Raw genomic sequence first — 14,766 nt, forward strand, 5'->3', positions numbered from 1 at the left:
GTGAAACACAGTAAAGGTTTACCTTGTCGGCACGTTATTGTAATGTAAATGCAAGATCGAACGACACACCGGAGCGAATGATGTCATGCTGACGCCAAGTTTCCGCCAACCCCCCGCCCCCCCTCTCTACTTTTCCTGCGTCACGTGTACGTGGTGTCAAGCAACATGCATGTGACTGAAACTGAAACTCTGAAGAAGAGAAACTGAAAGTAAGAGAACTGAAACTGAAAATAAGAGAAGAGAAACTGAAACTGCCGCACAGTTCATTACCTGATCGACACAACGGTATCACGTATTACTTAACGTCTTCATAAAACCGCTGTTTGTTCTTCTATAGGATTAGCAGCATTAGTATATGTTTGCTATTAATGACACCCAAGTAATGAACATGATTTACCAACTTAAGTAGTGTTGGTTCTGGTGTAACGCACGAATAATTTACAGGCATGCCTTTGTGTATACGTCAGAAATGAAATTGTGAAGCAAGCCTTGAAACTGCCTGTGCATTTCTCATAAAAAAAGGAAAAAAGTGTCTTGCTTTCATAGCATGCGTGTCATCTATATCAGATGTGATTGTAATCTTGAGCTATAACTTGAAATGATCCGTGCTAGCTGCCATCAAAAATCACTTTTTTAATTGTTCAACAAACCTCATAACTCATTTCTGTCACGAAAGGAATGAAATGCTTCACTTCTGTCTCATTGCTTTGGTACAGTCATGGTTCATTATGCAATGTAAAATCTGATTTTGCAATATTTTTGTTACTTGTTGCACGGTCTGTTCCTGAAATTCAGCACATCCACCAGTGTAGCGTTCCCGCGTCATTTTCATTTTTGTTAATTGAGTACAGATGAATAGCCACCGGATTCTTGGCCGATCGCCCAGTGTGGGTATGTGCCATCTTTTGATAGGCTAACAATATCAACAACATTCGTCTTTCACTTTCAATCATATATGTGCTGCACTATACTTTTTCTTCTACTTTGTATTGATTCCATCTCTAATGATGTCAGAGTTTAAAGGCAAATCCTCAATGCTTGCAGATATTTACTATGTGCCCAATTTTTGTTATTGCGACAATGATGGCACAATATGTAATGAAGAAGTTAATATATATTTCACCACTTAAGTTCGCAAAAAGACTATGAGAGAGAAAGGGCAAATCACTCACAGCCAAAGTACCTTTCACATACTTCTAAGCTGTGCAGATAAAACGACTAAAAAGGTAATTTTCCCTAAAGTCATTCCATACTACGGCCGGCTTTCAGGCTAATTGTGAGAAATGTCTGTATAAGCATGGGGAAAGGGTTGAGCCGGAATGCTGTCATGATTCAAGGAAGAAAAAGACAGTAGGCATGGGAGGCACTGGGGAGAAGAAGAAGAAGAAGAGGCACTGGTCACGCTATCACCTTCCGCAAGTTAGGTTCACGCAAGCTCCGCTGCAGGTTGATCTGATCTCCTTGCAACGAGTTGCTGATACGCAGGCTGACCCCGTCTTCTATTACGGCCATATCTACCCGTCCCATGCGAAACATATGCCCGCAAATATCATAAATGGTCTTCTGTTTGAACACCTACACAATTTTTCTCATCATACTGTTCTCTCCACTGATGCCTCCGGCAGCTGTGAGAAGGCGGCGATTGGGATATATTCGCAGGATCTGGCTTGGAGCTATTGCGTTCGTATCCCTGATTATACTTCTATATTCTTCGTAGAGTTTTTGGCTATTGGTTTGGTTCTTCTCAAAATTCCCAGACATGTAGCACGGGTTCTTATTCTTGCAGACTGCCTTTCAGTTTTAGACTCTCTCCAAAACTCCGGAAAATCTTTATTAAATCGGCCGCTTAGGCTTTTGTTCCGTGAACAGTGCGTGAGATACGCTTTTTCCGGGTACCTGCAGGCATTCGGGTGTCTATTTAAACGAGGTGGCTGATTTATTGGCAAGGTCAGCTCTCAGCGCTCCTGTAATCTATCCCGTCCCTCACCTCATTCTGTTGGAACCTTCACGTTTCCAGTGGTTCCAACATATTTCAGCCAGCTTGAGTGATCCGTTGCTCAATACCGTGGATTTTCGCCACTTAAAGTAATCATGGGATGCCCGGTAGTGTAAATCAAGGCGTTTTGAGGTGTCAATGACGCTTCTGCGATGCAGAATCCCTCACTTAAATTTGTACTTACGCAGATACGGGTTCCCTGCGATAAACCTTTGTGTCTTATGTGGGCCAGTTGAAACATTAGACCATTTTCTCCCCACTTGCCGGCGGTTGTTCAAGGAAAGCAGTATTTGCAGGTTCAACTTTCAAGGTTAGGACTCCCTCTGTCTCTTACAGTTCTTCTCTCGTTCGGTGCGAGCTCAAAGGGATTCCCGTTAAGTAGTGTTTGTGGCTACCTTCATTACTTAAGTGCGACTGATTGGTTACCTTGTTAGCTGTATACAAAATTCTGTCGCATGTCCAAAATGCTTGATTCTATTCTTGGTAATTCATATTTCTTAAATTTAATTGAATTTTCCTATCTTTATCTTGATTCAGTCTTCTACGCCGCCGCCTCACGTCTATTTTTTTCCCGTGCAAATACTTCATTGGCAAATCTTCACTGTACCTTGGCCAATCACCCCGCGTGGGTATGTGCCATATTTACTGAGGTGAAGAAGAAGAAGAAGAGTGTGGACTACAAACACTATCTGTACTTGTGCTTTGTGTGTTCTGTTTTTTTTTGTCTGTTTGCATTGTAAGCCATTACTAGGTGGAAAGGCATGCACGTAATGGGCATACCCTGTGCACATGAATGCGGAAAGCTGGCCATGGTTGTCCAAGCATTGCCGACAAAGCAACGGGACCTTCAAGAAACAGGATAGGGTTGTGACCACTCACATGCAATGATTTTCATACAAATTGAAAATGTGGCAAGTTACAGCGGTCCCGTGGTTATATTGTTGCAAAACAAGCCAGCTCATTTAGGTGGAAACATTTTTAGAGGCTGCCAAAAAGGAACATGTCAAAAAGTTACACATAGCATCCTGTTTCATTGATGATGTTTATATGTGTGGTAAACGATATGAACAAACATCTCTGTGTTAACTGCTCTGCAATCAACACACTCTCATGCAGTACATACACAGTCACAGTCCAGTGATTGCAGAGCGGTCTGCAACCAGTAACTTGCAACTATACTATGCAGCAAGCTTCTTTGCACGGTATTTGTTACATTTATTGAACGATGAGATGGAATTGGTATGGCTATTTCTACACAGTGCATTTTCTAAAGACTCCTTTCTGCCGTACTGTACTTTTTACCCAAAAAGCTTCCTACAGACTCATCTAAATTGCTACGTATAAAGATGTTTGTAGCAGGTGTGTGAGCCCGAACAAAAAAAAATGCTTTAATTTTTCTTAATTCTTCAGTATTCCTGATTATCACGACATGGGCATTTATATGTTGGTACAACTTTTTTCAGGCATCACAACTGATGCACCGATGTGTTTGGTACTAATTCATCTTCAGACCTTTCATGTCTGTTGGGTAAAAAAAAAACAACGAAATAATAGCTGGCGGCATTAGTTTTCACTGAGATAACTAGCATCACACCGCATGGTCTTGAAATTCCTCTAGCTGTCTGTAATTGGCTTCATTGTATAACTTCATACTTGTTTCATTTAAACTCTGCACACTGATCTTTTCACCGCACATGGCGACATGGCACGCGGAGCCCCGTGGGAATGGGCGAGGAGGTTTCAGACGTCGGCTGCTACTTCCCTGGAATCCAAACACAGCTATAGGCACCTGCAAGTCACGGTCAATTTCGGAAAGGCAGCTTTGTCCGCTTCCTTTCGTCGTTTTGTCCATCTTGCGTCGCGTGTCGCGGCGAACCCGACAAAGGGGAGGCCAGCAACCCCCCTTCCATTCCCCCTCCCCTCCTGAAGCAGAGTAAAGATCCCGCATATAGTTTCCTAGAGACGTCCTTTTTTCCCTGGTGTCAACGAGGGGTCAAACGACAGGCCCAAGCAGTGTGAGGCAACGTTCTCTGTTCATTCTAGAGAGCAAGCTTACACTGCAAAATAAAGCCTTGTCTTTCTCTTCCAAATGCAATTTCATTTCATTTTTACAGAATGCAAGTTACATCCTAGAGAGATGCAAGGGCTAAAAGCTGCTAAAAAGCAGCTTGACTGCTCCCAAGTGCCTCTGAAATGGCAGTACACAACAAACGCACTTCAAGCAAAAAAAAAAAATGTTTACGTGCTCTTAAGGCAGCGCTATCCACGTTCTTTTATTGATGACGCCGTAAGCAGAGCTTCAAATCTGAACCGTAGTCAAATACTCCAGGGGCGCCGAAGAGATAATCGAAATGATTACACTACAAACCTTATTCTCACATTTAACAGTAACGCACCGAACATAAACAGAATTCTTAATAAGCACATTAATATTCTCCAGCAAAGTCAACGACTATCGAAAATATTTACATGCGCACCCCGCGTGATTTACAGGCATGCCAAAAACATTTAGAACCATCTAGTCCACTCCAAGGAACACAAAACCCCAAAATATGGATGCCAGCCCTGTGGTAAAGGTCGCTGCAAGGTTTGCAAACACATGAAGACTACGTGCTCCGCAACTAGTACGAGGTCAGTTTTCCAGCATTCAATCAACGGCAAGTTTGACTGCGACTCATTAAACATTATTTACCTCCTTTAATGCACCGTGTGTAACCAGCAATACATAGAACAGACAAACACTGCATTCCGCATTCGATTTAACAATCACTGCGCACACACCAAGTCTCTCTCAAATTTTCCCCTATCCAAGCATTTAAACTCAGAAGGACACCCATTTGACCAACTAAAAGTAACAATTATTCAAGGGGGCTTCAAAAACAAGCGAGAACGTGAACAACGTGAATTCTATTTTATCCACATGTTTAATACTATTCAAGAATGTCTTAATGAAAAGCCTGGTATCCTTTATTTTATTCACAACCTCCAAACAAAATAATACTACACCTCTCGTTAATTGGCTAACTCTGATATACCCTTTATAACTCCTAGTGTATATCCCAGGCAATCATACCCCTCCTTAGTTACACTATCCTGTTCCTGTCTCGTGCAGTATTGATAAGCTTTGACGTTATTTCCTTACTTTTTTTCGATAATTTCAAATCTTTGTACACAGCTAGCCCAGCCCTCCACCCCTACAAACAAGTATTCCCGACGAAGTAGGTTCAACGAGCCGCCCAGGGAGGGGGGTGCACCGTTCATTGAAACCCAGACCCCCTGAGTAAGTTCTTACACATGTGCTCGTTAACGTAGCCCACTCCTTCCTTAACGTTCTAGCCCTCGGCTCACCGGAAATTAGTGAGACCCCCAAAAGGCGCCTGGTTTGGCCTGTTCGTCGCTGCCAGTGTCATGTTGCGCAGCGGCGCCTCTTTGGCCACGCATCTGCAGCGGCGCCCATCTTTGTGTTTGTGCATTTTGTTTGTGTCTTGTTTGCACGTTTTGCTTTCGTACGCCTGTGGTTGCCGCGCTGCCCATGTCCCCCGCACCGCCTTCCTCTCCGTTTCTCTCGTTTCGCCATCTCCTTTTTTTACCCCATCCTTCCTGACTATAATAGTCCCCCCCTTTTTTTTCTTTTCTTTCTATTTTTTTGCTTCCTCCCTCAATTTTGTCCCTGTCTGCTCCCTGCCCCCTATCTTTATTTTTTTTACTTTTTGTTCAATTTTTTTAACTGTTGTTGCTATTTGCTTGTTACACTCCTTCTGCCCTCCTCTGCAGCTCACAAACTTAAAACGTCCATTTGTTTTGGGTGGGGGGGGGGGGGGGAAAGAAAATGGCGCAGTATATGTCTCATATATCGTTGGACACCTGGACCGCGCCGTAAGGGAACGAATAAAGGAGGGACTGAAAGAAGAAAGGAATAGGTGCCGTAGTGAAGGGCTCTGGAATAATTTCGACCACCTGGGGATCTTTAACGTGCACTGACATCGTACAGCACACGGGCGCGTTAGCGTTTTTCCTCCATAAAAACGCAGCCGCCGCGGTCGGGTTCGAACCCGGGAACTCCGGATCAGTAGTCGAGCGCCCTAACCACTGAGCCACCGCGGCGGGTCCCCAACAGCCAATTTTCAATTTTCATGGATTGGATTGTAAAACATTTATTGCGTCGAAAACAGATTGCAGGAGACATACTAGATGGCCGCTAGCCCATGGCTAGCGGCGACTTCATTGGCTCGCTGGAATGTCCATACTTGAATCTTGGGATCCGACCTCACCAGCGCGGCGTCCCACCGCTCGGGAGAAGGGAGCTGTATCAACTCCGCCTGAAGCGTATCATTTGCGCAGTTTCACAGAATGTGGTCGTATTTGGCCCTTTCACCACATTTATGGCAGTTTGGGTCGTACTGGTCGGGGGTCCTTGAGGGGAAGCACTGCCGGATTCAGAAGGGAGCATGTTTGCAGTCGGCGCCAGGTAACTTCCTGCGCTTTTGTGAACAACTTGTGGGGAGGGGCATAAGCGCGCCTCTCCAGTGTAAAGTGATGGGTGATGTCATGAAATGAGATAAAGCTGTCCCTCGTAAAATTCGGGTCGGAGGGCGCGCTCACTGCCCTAATGCGAGAGCCCAACCTCTTCGATGACAATCTTGCCACCTCTCTCGGCGAAGGAATGGGACAAGCTCTTGGCAAGTTCAAGAAAACAGCGCAGCTGGCCACCATCACGCGAGCTCAAGAGGCCGCCCCCGACTGGAGGCCACACTGCCTCGCACCAGCCCCAACTAATCCAGGCTTCCATTTTGTGGCAATAAAGTTGCAACCATCACCTTATTGTAGCAGAAACACTACGGCGGTACCAGCGCTCCTATTTTCGAACGGGCGCTGGTTTGAAAGCGGATTGTTCCACCGAGAAGCGAGACAATTACATCGCCGTTTCCTTTTTTCAAAACCAATTTTTTCATAGCCCAGCGCTGCGGCATCAGGTCTCAGCGCTTTGCGAACTACACGACATTCGATCAGAAGCGCTCATGAAGAGTGTGGCGGCAGCACAACGCTGCAGTAACGGAGTTCCATTATCATCTAGCGTTTCCTAACATCAAAAAAAGGAAGAAAACATTGTTTGGTTTGGTTTGAGGGGTTCAACGTCCCAAAACAACTCAGACAATGAGAGACACCGTAGTGAAGGGCTCCGGAAATTTCGACCACCTGGGGTTATTTAGCGTGCTCTGAGATCGCACAGTACACGGGCATCTAGAATTTCGCCTCCATTGAAATTCGACCGCCGCGGCCGGGATCGAACCCGTGTCTGTCGGGTCAGCAGCCGAGCGCCGTAACCACTGGGCCACCGCGGCGGCTAAACGTTGTCACGTGGCGCTTCCTTTCCTTGATGCTGGCGTTGCTGTGGTAGGCAGCAGTGTTCGACCCAGCATAGCCTCTTTCCCGAACACGAGGTGCCGACAAGCGTTTAAGCTAAATATTTAAACTACACTTGCCGTTCGCGCTCATCAAGCGAAACGTGGCGACTGCATTGCCATTCTACTCGGCGCTTTGCCTGAATTTGATAGCCAGCATTAAACGCAGGTTCAAGTCAAACGTGGCCATCGTATAGGGGGGTACTGCAGTAACTTCGAACACACAGGGTTCTTTAAATAATTTCGCGTATACATCGAAACGGGGCCGTCGTTGTCCAGGCTTTGTTCCCACGTCCTCTGGCTAAGGCACCTAACGCCTAATCACGAAGACACGCTCGGCACCATTCTTACATGAGCGCTGTGACGCGTGCTGTCGCTATCTTGCAAACGCCACACAACTGACTCTACAAACAGCGCCCCACCAGAACCACCGTCGCTCCGATGGTCGCAGTTGATCGAGCGCACCATTTTTCTTTCAGTAGTTCCTCTCACACCTCTGAACTGTCCTTTGTTTGCACGCGGCATTGCTTGGTTACGCATAGCTGGAGCCCGTCGGCAGGCCCGTGCACTTTCCTGTATCGTCCTGTAATCGCAACAACATGGATACCTTAGGGAATGTATAACCTCGGACATGGATGTCTGCGATTATCTTACATTACCATCAAACGCCCGCGGGAGATTGTCAGCGAGACGCGTATCAGATATTCCGGCTGAGCTAAGCCTGGCCTAGCGTCGCCGACTTGAGTTTTTTTTTCGCCTCGCACAAAGGGAGACGTCAAAGTTTGGCGGCTCCTCTTTGCCGAGCGAGTGCTACGGTTGTGACCGGCGAACCGTGCATCGGGGGCCTCCTTCGGGAGCAATGGCCACCGCAACGACTCGACATAAACTCTGAGATTGGCGCCCGTATGCTGTGCGATGTCAGTGCACGTTAGAGATCCCCAGATGGTCCGAGTTATTCAGGAGCCCTCCACCACGGCACCCGTTTCTTCCTTCATTCTTAGTCCCTGCTTTATCCCTTCTCTTACGGTCCGGTTCAGGGTTCCGCGGATATGTGAGACAGATACTGCGCCATTTCCCCCCAAATCCAATTTTTCAGGACTGTCGCCTCACAGGTGGGCAGTAAAACACACTCCTTACTCCGAGACTTAACCACGCTAGCACGTGGAATAAAATGAATTAAACGGATGCATTAACAAATACATAGAGACATAGGTAAAAGCCATAAATGTTGACAAATCGCTACAGTTCTTTATTCGCCGCTTTCTGGTGGCTCAGTCATGCGGATCTCTGAGCTGAAACCACGGACTTGGACAAAATTGGAAATGAATGCTAGGAGCACTCGTCCCATTTTTTCACTTTGTACGGCCGTGACCCCTGTATGCGCCTCTGTATTTTGCGAACTAGACCCTCTCAGCAAATAGCCTCTCGGACAAGTTGGGTTTCGAAGCGGAGTTACCCTCCATTGTAAGAAAAAATCCCGCATAAATACAGGACATGTGGCCGCTAACCTTTTTGCCGCAACATGTGCTGCACCACTCCGTTGTGCACACACCCCGTGGTAAAGTGGTGCGGTGCATTTTGCGGCAACAAGGTTAGCACACACACGCTACGCACCCTGTTATGATGTCAAATGTTCTGTATGCCACGGTGTATGTGCTGTTATTATGTCAACATAACACCAACCATCACAACAATGTATAGCATGCGTGCTGTAACCAAGTTAACATGACAGGATCTGTGTTATATGACTACATATCACGTTCTGTTCTCATGCTCTCCACTGCAAAGATGCTAACATATGCATGTCCCGTAGCATTTATGAGCAGCCCATGTTCATCTTTGAAAGCTGACTGAGCACATGCTGTTTAATGCTTGATGGCACATGATACGCAATATTACACTCCTGTATTTTCTGATCGGAGCCAGGCCCACGTTCAGGTAAGAGGCATGCTATGCATGGTAAATGTGTCATGTTTGTAGCATGCAAACAAATTTTTCTGCACACAGATTACGTATCAAAATGAACACACTTTGAAAGTAAATAGCTTGCGTGTGGTATTTTGCACCTCCTTCAAACACAATCTAGGAAGTGATAAAATTGCATAGAAGTGAATTAGTTTGAAACAGTTTTAATTATGAACACAAAAAGGTACAAAAATAGCAAAAACAAGCTACACATCAAATGATATACATTATGCATGTACTTGAAAATCGAATCTAATTTCCAATATCTAACTTCCGATATCAGAGTTCGTAATCTGAGCTACGCAATAAATCTGAAATGAAAGTTCAAAGTTCACAAACACACTAAATCCGAGACATGCAATCTTGCCACTTTTTTTTTAATTTGTCAAGCTGCTGAAGGGCACTGTGCACTTTTGGGTGGACTGAGGTGATCCTCCGGTTCAACTGCCGGCTCCCTTCCTCTGGGTTCATGCCCACTAGTTGCCTGAAAAGAATAAGACATATTAAGAAGCTAGATCATCCGAATTAAGACGTGCAGAATTATAGGGCGTCTAAATGTAGATCTGCCTTTGCTCTTCGCGCCACTTCTGTGGAAATAAGGGTTCATGTTAACATCATTTACATGGTTATACTAGCTTTTCAAGAAAAACCACGCATCACAAAACATGGAGGAAGAGATGCTGTGATGCCAAGAAAGCAAATGCCTCCAGCATTAGGCAGGCAACAGCAATAGCAATACTGCAGTTACTCACTGCATTCTGATTTAGCATGCTTTACACAGCAAATTTCTGGTGCCAGAGATATGCCTTGTGCGTGCTGTTGCTGCACAGCAGTACAGTGCTGTTGCTGCCTCATGCCTAAGCTTCTAATTTTAAGAAAAAGTTTTGAATTCTGTGAATTCCATATGAAGAATCTGCAATATTCTCCGCGGCCTTACAGCAGCGGCTCGCATGCCATCGCTTCCTTTTGTCACTGCTTCATGGTCCATGCGGCACAGTTCTGTGCTTGTTAGCAATTTTTTTCCTTCCCTACTACTCAAGGCTCTTTCAGTGCCTTCTATTCTTTCTCAGTAGTCTGCACGGTTTCCTTTCCACGTTCCTGGCCACCAAAAAGTTGGCTTACTCTCGCAGCTCAATAGTCTGTTGGGTGAGCTCGCTATGGGTGTAAAAAAGTTAGAAAAAAAATTGCTCTGTATTCATACCTTGGATCCAATATAACGTGAAGTGATTTCTGAAGCATATGATTTTAAGAATAAACTCGTGCTGCATTTGTGCATATATGGTAGTACTGCTTTTGGCAGGTGCCCGTGCTGTAAACCTCATACAAGAATGTGAGTGAGAGCATTGCTGCCAGTGCTACAGGAATTTTCTACACTTAAAAGCGTTTATGAAATAATCACTTTAAGATGTAATGATGCAGTTGTGGTACTTGTCTACAGACCACCAGCAGGGAAAATACCCTGTTTCATTGAATATTTAGACAATTTTAATGGAATTATCCCAAACTGATGGCAAGGCTATTGTTGGAGACATCAATATTGATTTACAAGTGTCCAGCAATGCTCAGAGTGACTTTTTATCAGTGATGATTTGTCGTGGCTTCAGAAATACTATAGCTTGTCCCAAGCTCATGCAAACTTGTACTAGTTTGCATGAGCAGAACGGTAGCAAATATATCAAAACATCAGCTGAACTTTTTTCATTGCCAGGTTGTACCCTTCATGATAAGTCACGTGACAAACAATAGCATTCGTATAGTTACGTCATCGTACTGATTACTGAAGACACAATATCGTCCAAAAAAGATAATGTGGCTGCTAGCCCACCATTGCACAGAAATGCTAAAATCAGCGGGTTTTTTTTCAAAAACTAGGGATCTTACACATGACTAGCCAATGCAGTTGAGCTCTGATTTTAATACTGAGCCAAATGATTAATGTAGCTTAAGAAAGTTATTAACTGAGCCATAGTCACATAAATGCTAGCCTTCAAGATTTCAGGAAGGCCATGAAGAACTGCCCTAAAGCACGATACACAATAAGCAGACAGGTTGAGCGCACGTGTGTGCATGCCGTCTTTTAGCACAACTCTTGCTGGGTGTGGAGAATAGAAAAAAACAAGCACCTTTCCAAGACTTACTTTGCAACTACAGCACATTAAATTACAACTCATCTCTCGAGGAGGGCCGGCTCAAGGGCGGTAAGAATATGAAATAAATATTCTTTCCTAGCTGCCTTGCTAAACTGCAGGCTTACATAAGCCATGCCCAACATGAATTCAAGAACAGCAGATACCAAAATATTGCTTGCATGTTTTCTTTTTTCAAATCATGTATTAGGCATTAGTATATATGAATTACCTTGTAGTATTTCCCTATTGCAGCTAAATTATTTATAATCATATTTTTTCTTGATGCTATTTATACTTCATGAACCGAACAATAGCCTCGACATGTGAGGAGTGAACTGCAGTATAATCACTGATTCCTAGTTATAAATCACTGTACATGTGTTGCACCGTCATAGCAGCTCCATGTTTGAAAACAGTCACTGCGGAAACCTGAGCATTTTTAAATCCACGTGTTACCGCCTGCTCTGACCTGCACTGCAGAAGCTACGCCTTGGACTCAATCATGGCATCTGTGATGTCACATGCAACCCATGTAAGCAGGGAAGCTGGTCTTAGAAAAAAAATTTCCAATCATAGTCACAACTATGAAAATTCCATGGAACGTGTTTCTACGCGGTGATTCCAAATATGCAACTGAATTTTATAGACATCTAGTGCTTGTGCACTTATATGTTAAGTAAGATTTTGGAGAGAAACTAAGAAATTTTGCTGCAGAAAACTTGCTGAAACGCATGCTATTATTTTTGTCTTGACATCAACAAAGGTAAAATCATCCTGCCTATCATAAAACTTGAGTTATAAGGTTCTTGTGTTGCCATTTTAAAAACAAGAATATGTACACGCTTGCCTTCCCGTTTCTGAAGTGGCAACTTCAAACACCAACAACTTAATTTCTATGATAAGCAAGATGATAATTTTACCCTTATTGCATTCCCTGACATCACTACAAATGAATGGCATGCCTTTTAAAAAATTCCTCCAGCAAAATTTCTTACAATTTCTCTCCAAAATCTTACGTATTACATAACATAATGAAATTGAATGGGCATATTTTCAATTAGCATACAAAAACACAGTGGACAGGGTTTTTACCTTCGGCTTTTTTTTGGCTTTTGGTATATTTTTTGATTTGGTATATTATTGGCCTTTGGTACCTTTGGTATTTTTTTGTCACTTTAATTATTGGAATAAGCTGTGATACCTATGCTGGGGCACACATTCCCACACATTTACTTTTCCTTTCTTTGCCATGTTCCTTGAACATGAGACACCAACATAAGGAAATGACAGATGTTTGATTCTTACAGAAAAAATCACAACTGTGAAGCATTTCTTTCATTTACGAAAGTCCTGTTATACTTGTTTCAAAGAACAGAAAAGACATCTTGAGGATGATTACAGACAGTTAAGCATCCAGACTGACAGCGAAATGTACCTCCGAACACTTGTGATGAGCTTGAAAATCTAGCTAACGATGACGTTAATCATAAGCAGGGTGCTCAAGTGCAGTTAGGTGAGTGGCTGTTTCCTTATTCTTTTAGTTAATAGAAGAAGCATTCATCGCAAACAAGACACCTATAGAGGGTATAGATTTTTAGTACCGAAGTCAAGGCATTTGCCCATTACACCTTCCTACATAAACTTCAGTTTGTTTTACCAGTCCATTGTCTTTATGCATTTCATCCTGAAAATGGTAGCAAAAATCATGTAATCTGATAGCTAAACATAGAGATGCATATTACAAAAGTACGCACTTCAATATTATACTGAACATTTAGACATTATTATGGAGCTTCAAGAGTTGGCTATCCCGTAGCATTCACACCAGCAGAATATACGTCTCAAGTAGATGATACGAGCCTGAAATTTCATCTTAGATGTAGCACTTCGACTTACGTTATTAAATTGCAATATGGAACGTTATTTCCAATGCACCACATTACTCTTTCACATAAATGGAAAGCAACGCGTTCTTAAATTTTATTGTGACCTCAAGCACAGCAAATGACAGCTTGGAAAATGCGAAATGAAAATCCTGCACACATTTTCTTTGCAAAAAGTTGATGTAGGGCTACAGAAAAGACTCCGAATAAGGTGCAGCCAACTTTACATTATTCTGTAATTAAACCACATTGCCTGGCAGGTCGTCTTAACACAATGGTGAAACATTGCAATGGCATTGCAAACAAAGCAAAGAAAAGGGCGTAGCACTCCTGTACATTAGCAAATCAGTGCGTTACATCCACTGGTCTCCACTAAGGGGCTGAATGATGCAAAAGATGCCTGAGCATGAAGTCACTGTAAGTGAATGGGCTTGTGCCAGAAGCCAGCCTTTCACAGTACACTGAATGGGACATCAGCAAAGTTCTGAGGGGTTCCGTTTCGCATCATTCATTACACATTTCGTCTTTCCGTCACTTTTGTCTTTTTTTCACAACAATGCGTGGTTGTTGCACAATCAACTATGCAAGAAGACTAGAAAAGTTTTGAGAAAGACATTTCAGGAAGAAGGGGCCTTCAGAGGTGCAACGGAACAACAAGTAGGAGAGCCGACGACATGACAGCGCTACAGGCAATCTAGAGCCTTGTCTCCTAGGCTCTGTGTTGTCCTGTTGCACTACAAAATACCCGTCTAATAATATGCACCACGAAGCCCAGCATGAAGTTTTGCTTAGTATTCAAGTTCTAATTTGCGTGATACCGCTTATTATGTTGCAGTTACCAGGTTGCAAACGCTGATTTTTATTGTCATGTAGTAAGTGGAAAACTTCCGCAGCTAGCCAACCACTTTGCCAAGTTGTATTCTTTTGAGCGAAGCCGACAGAGGATGTACCTACTACCCAATGTGACGTCAGTGGTGTCCTGGTACAAGAGGGTATCAAGTACTGCTTTGTATTGTAGCAGATAAAGTACTATGCCTGAATGGGCTTTTATTCATGGGGCTTGGTGCAGTTGGCTTAAAGCAGCGCATGTCCTCTACCACTCTCTCCTGTTGGCCATTTCTCTCGCGCTGCACATATCTAAAATGGCACATGCTGCCGTAAATATTCATCGTTCTCACAAGTCGTTCCTTTAGCTCATGACTAGCCCAAAAACTATTTTGCGTGCTTCAGGTAGGTGCCGCTAGATAAACTTGGCTGTGCTATAGGCATGTCCGGTAGTTTAATGAACGCTTAAAGCAATGAACATCTTCATCCACCATCGATGTCAGGAGACATCGGCTGTTTGCAACTTCTAGCGCTGTATATTTGAAGTATTTAAAATCGAGCGGCTG

General features: G+C 43.7%; 1 protein-coding gene across 1 annotated transcript in view; it reads left to right on the forward strand.

Moving 5' to 3' along the window:
- The window catches only part of LOC144115469 (protein argonaute-2-like), a 103,752-nt gene that overhangs the window by 59,034 nt on the left and 29,952 nt on the right, over nucleotides 1–14,766 (forward strand). The gene's annotated exons all lie outside the window — the stretch shown is intronic.

This window comes from Amblyomma americanum, chromosome 1, assembly GCF_052857255.1.
Source record: "Amblyomma americanum isolate KBUSLIRL-KWMA chromosome 1, ASM5285725v1, whole genome shotgun sequence".
NCBI lineage: Eukaryota > Metazoa > Arthropoda > Arachnida > Ixodida > Ixodidae > Amblyomma > Amblyomma americanum.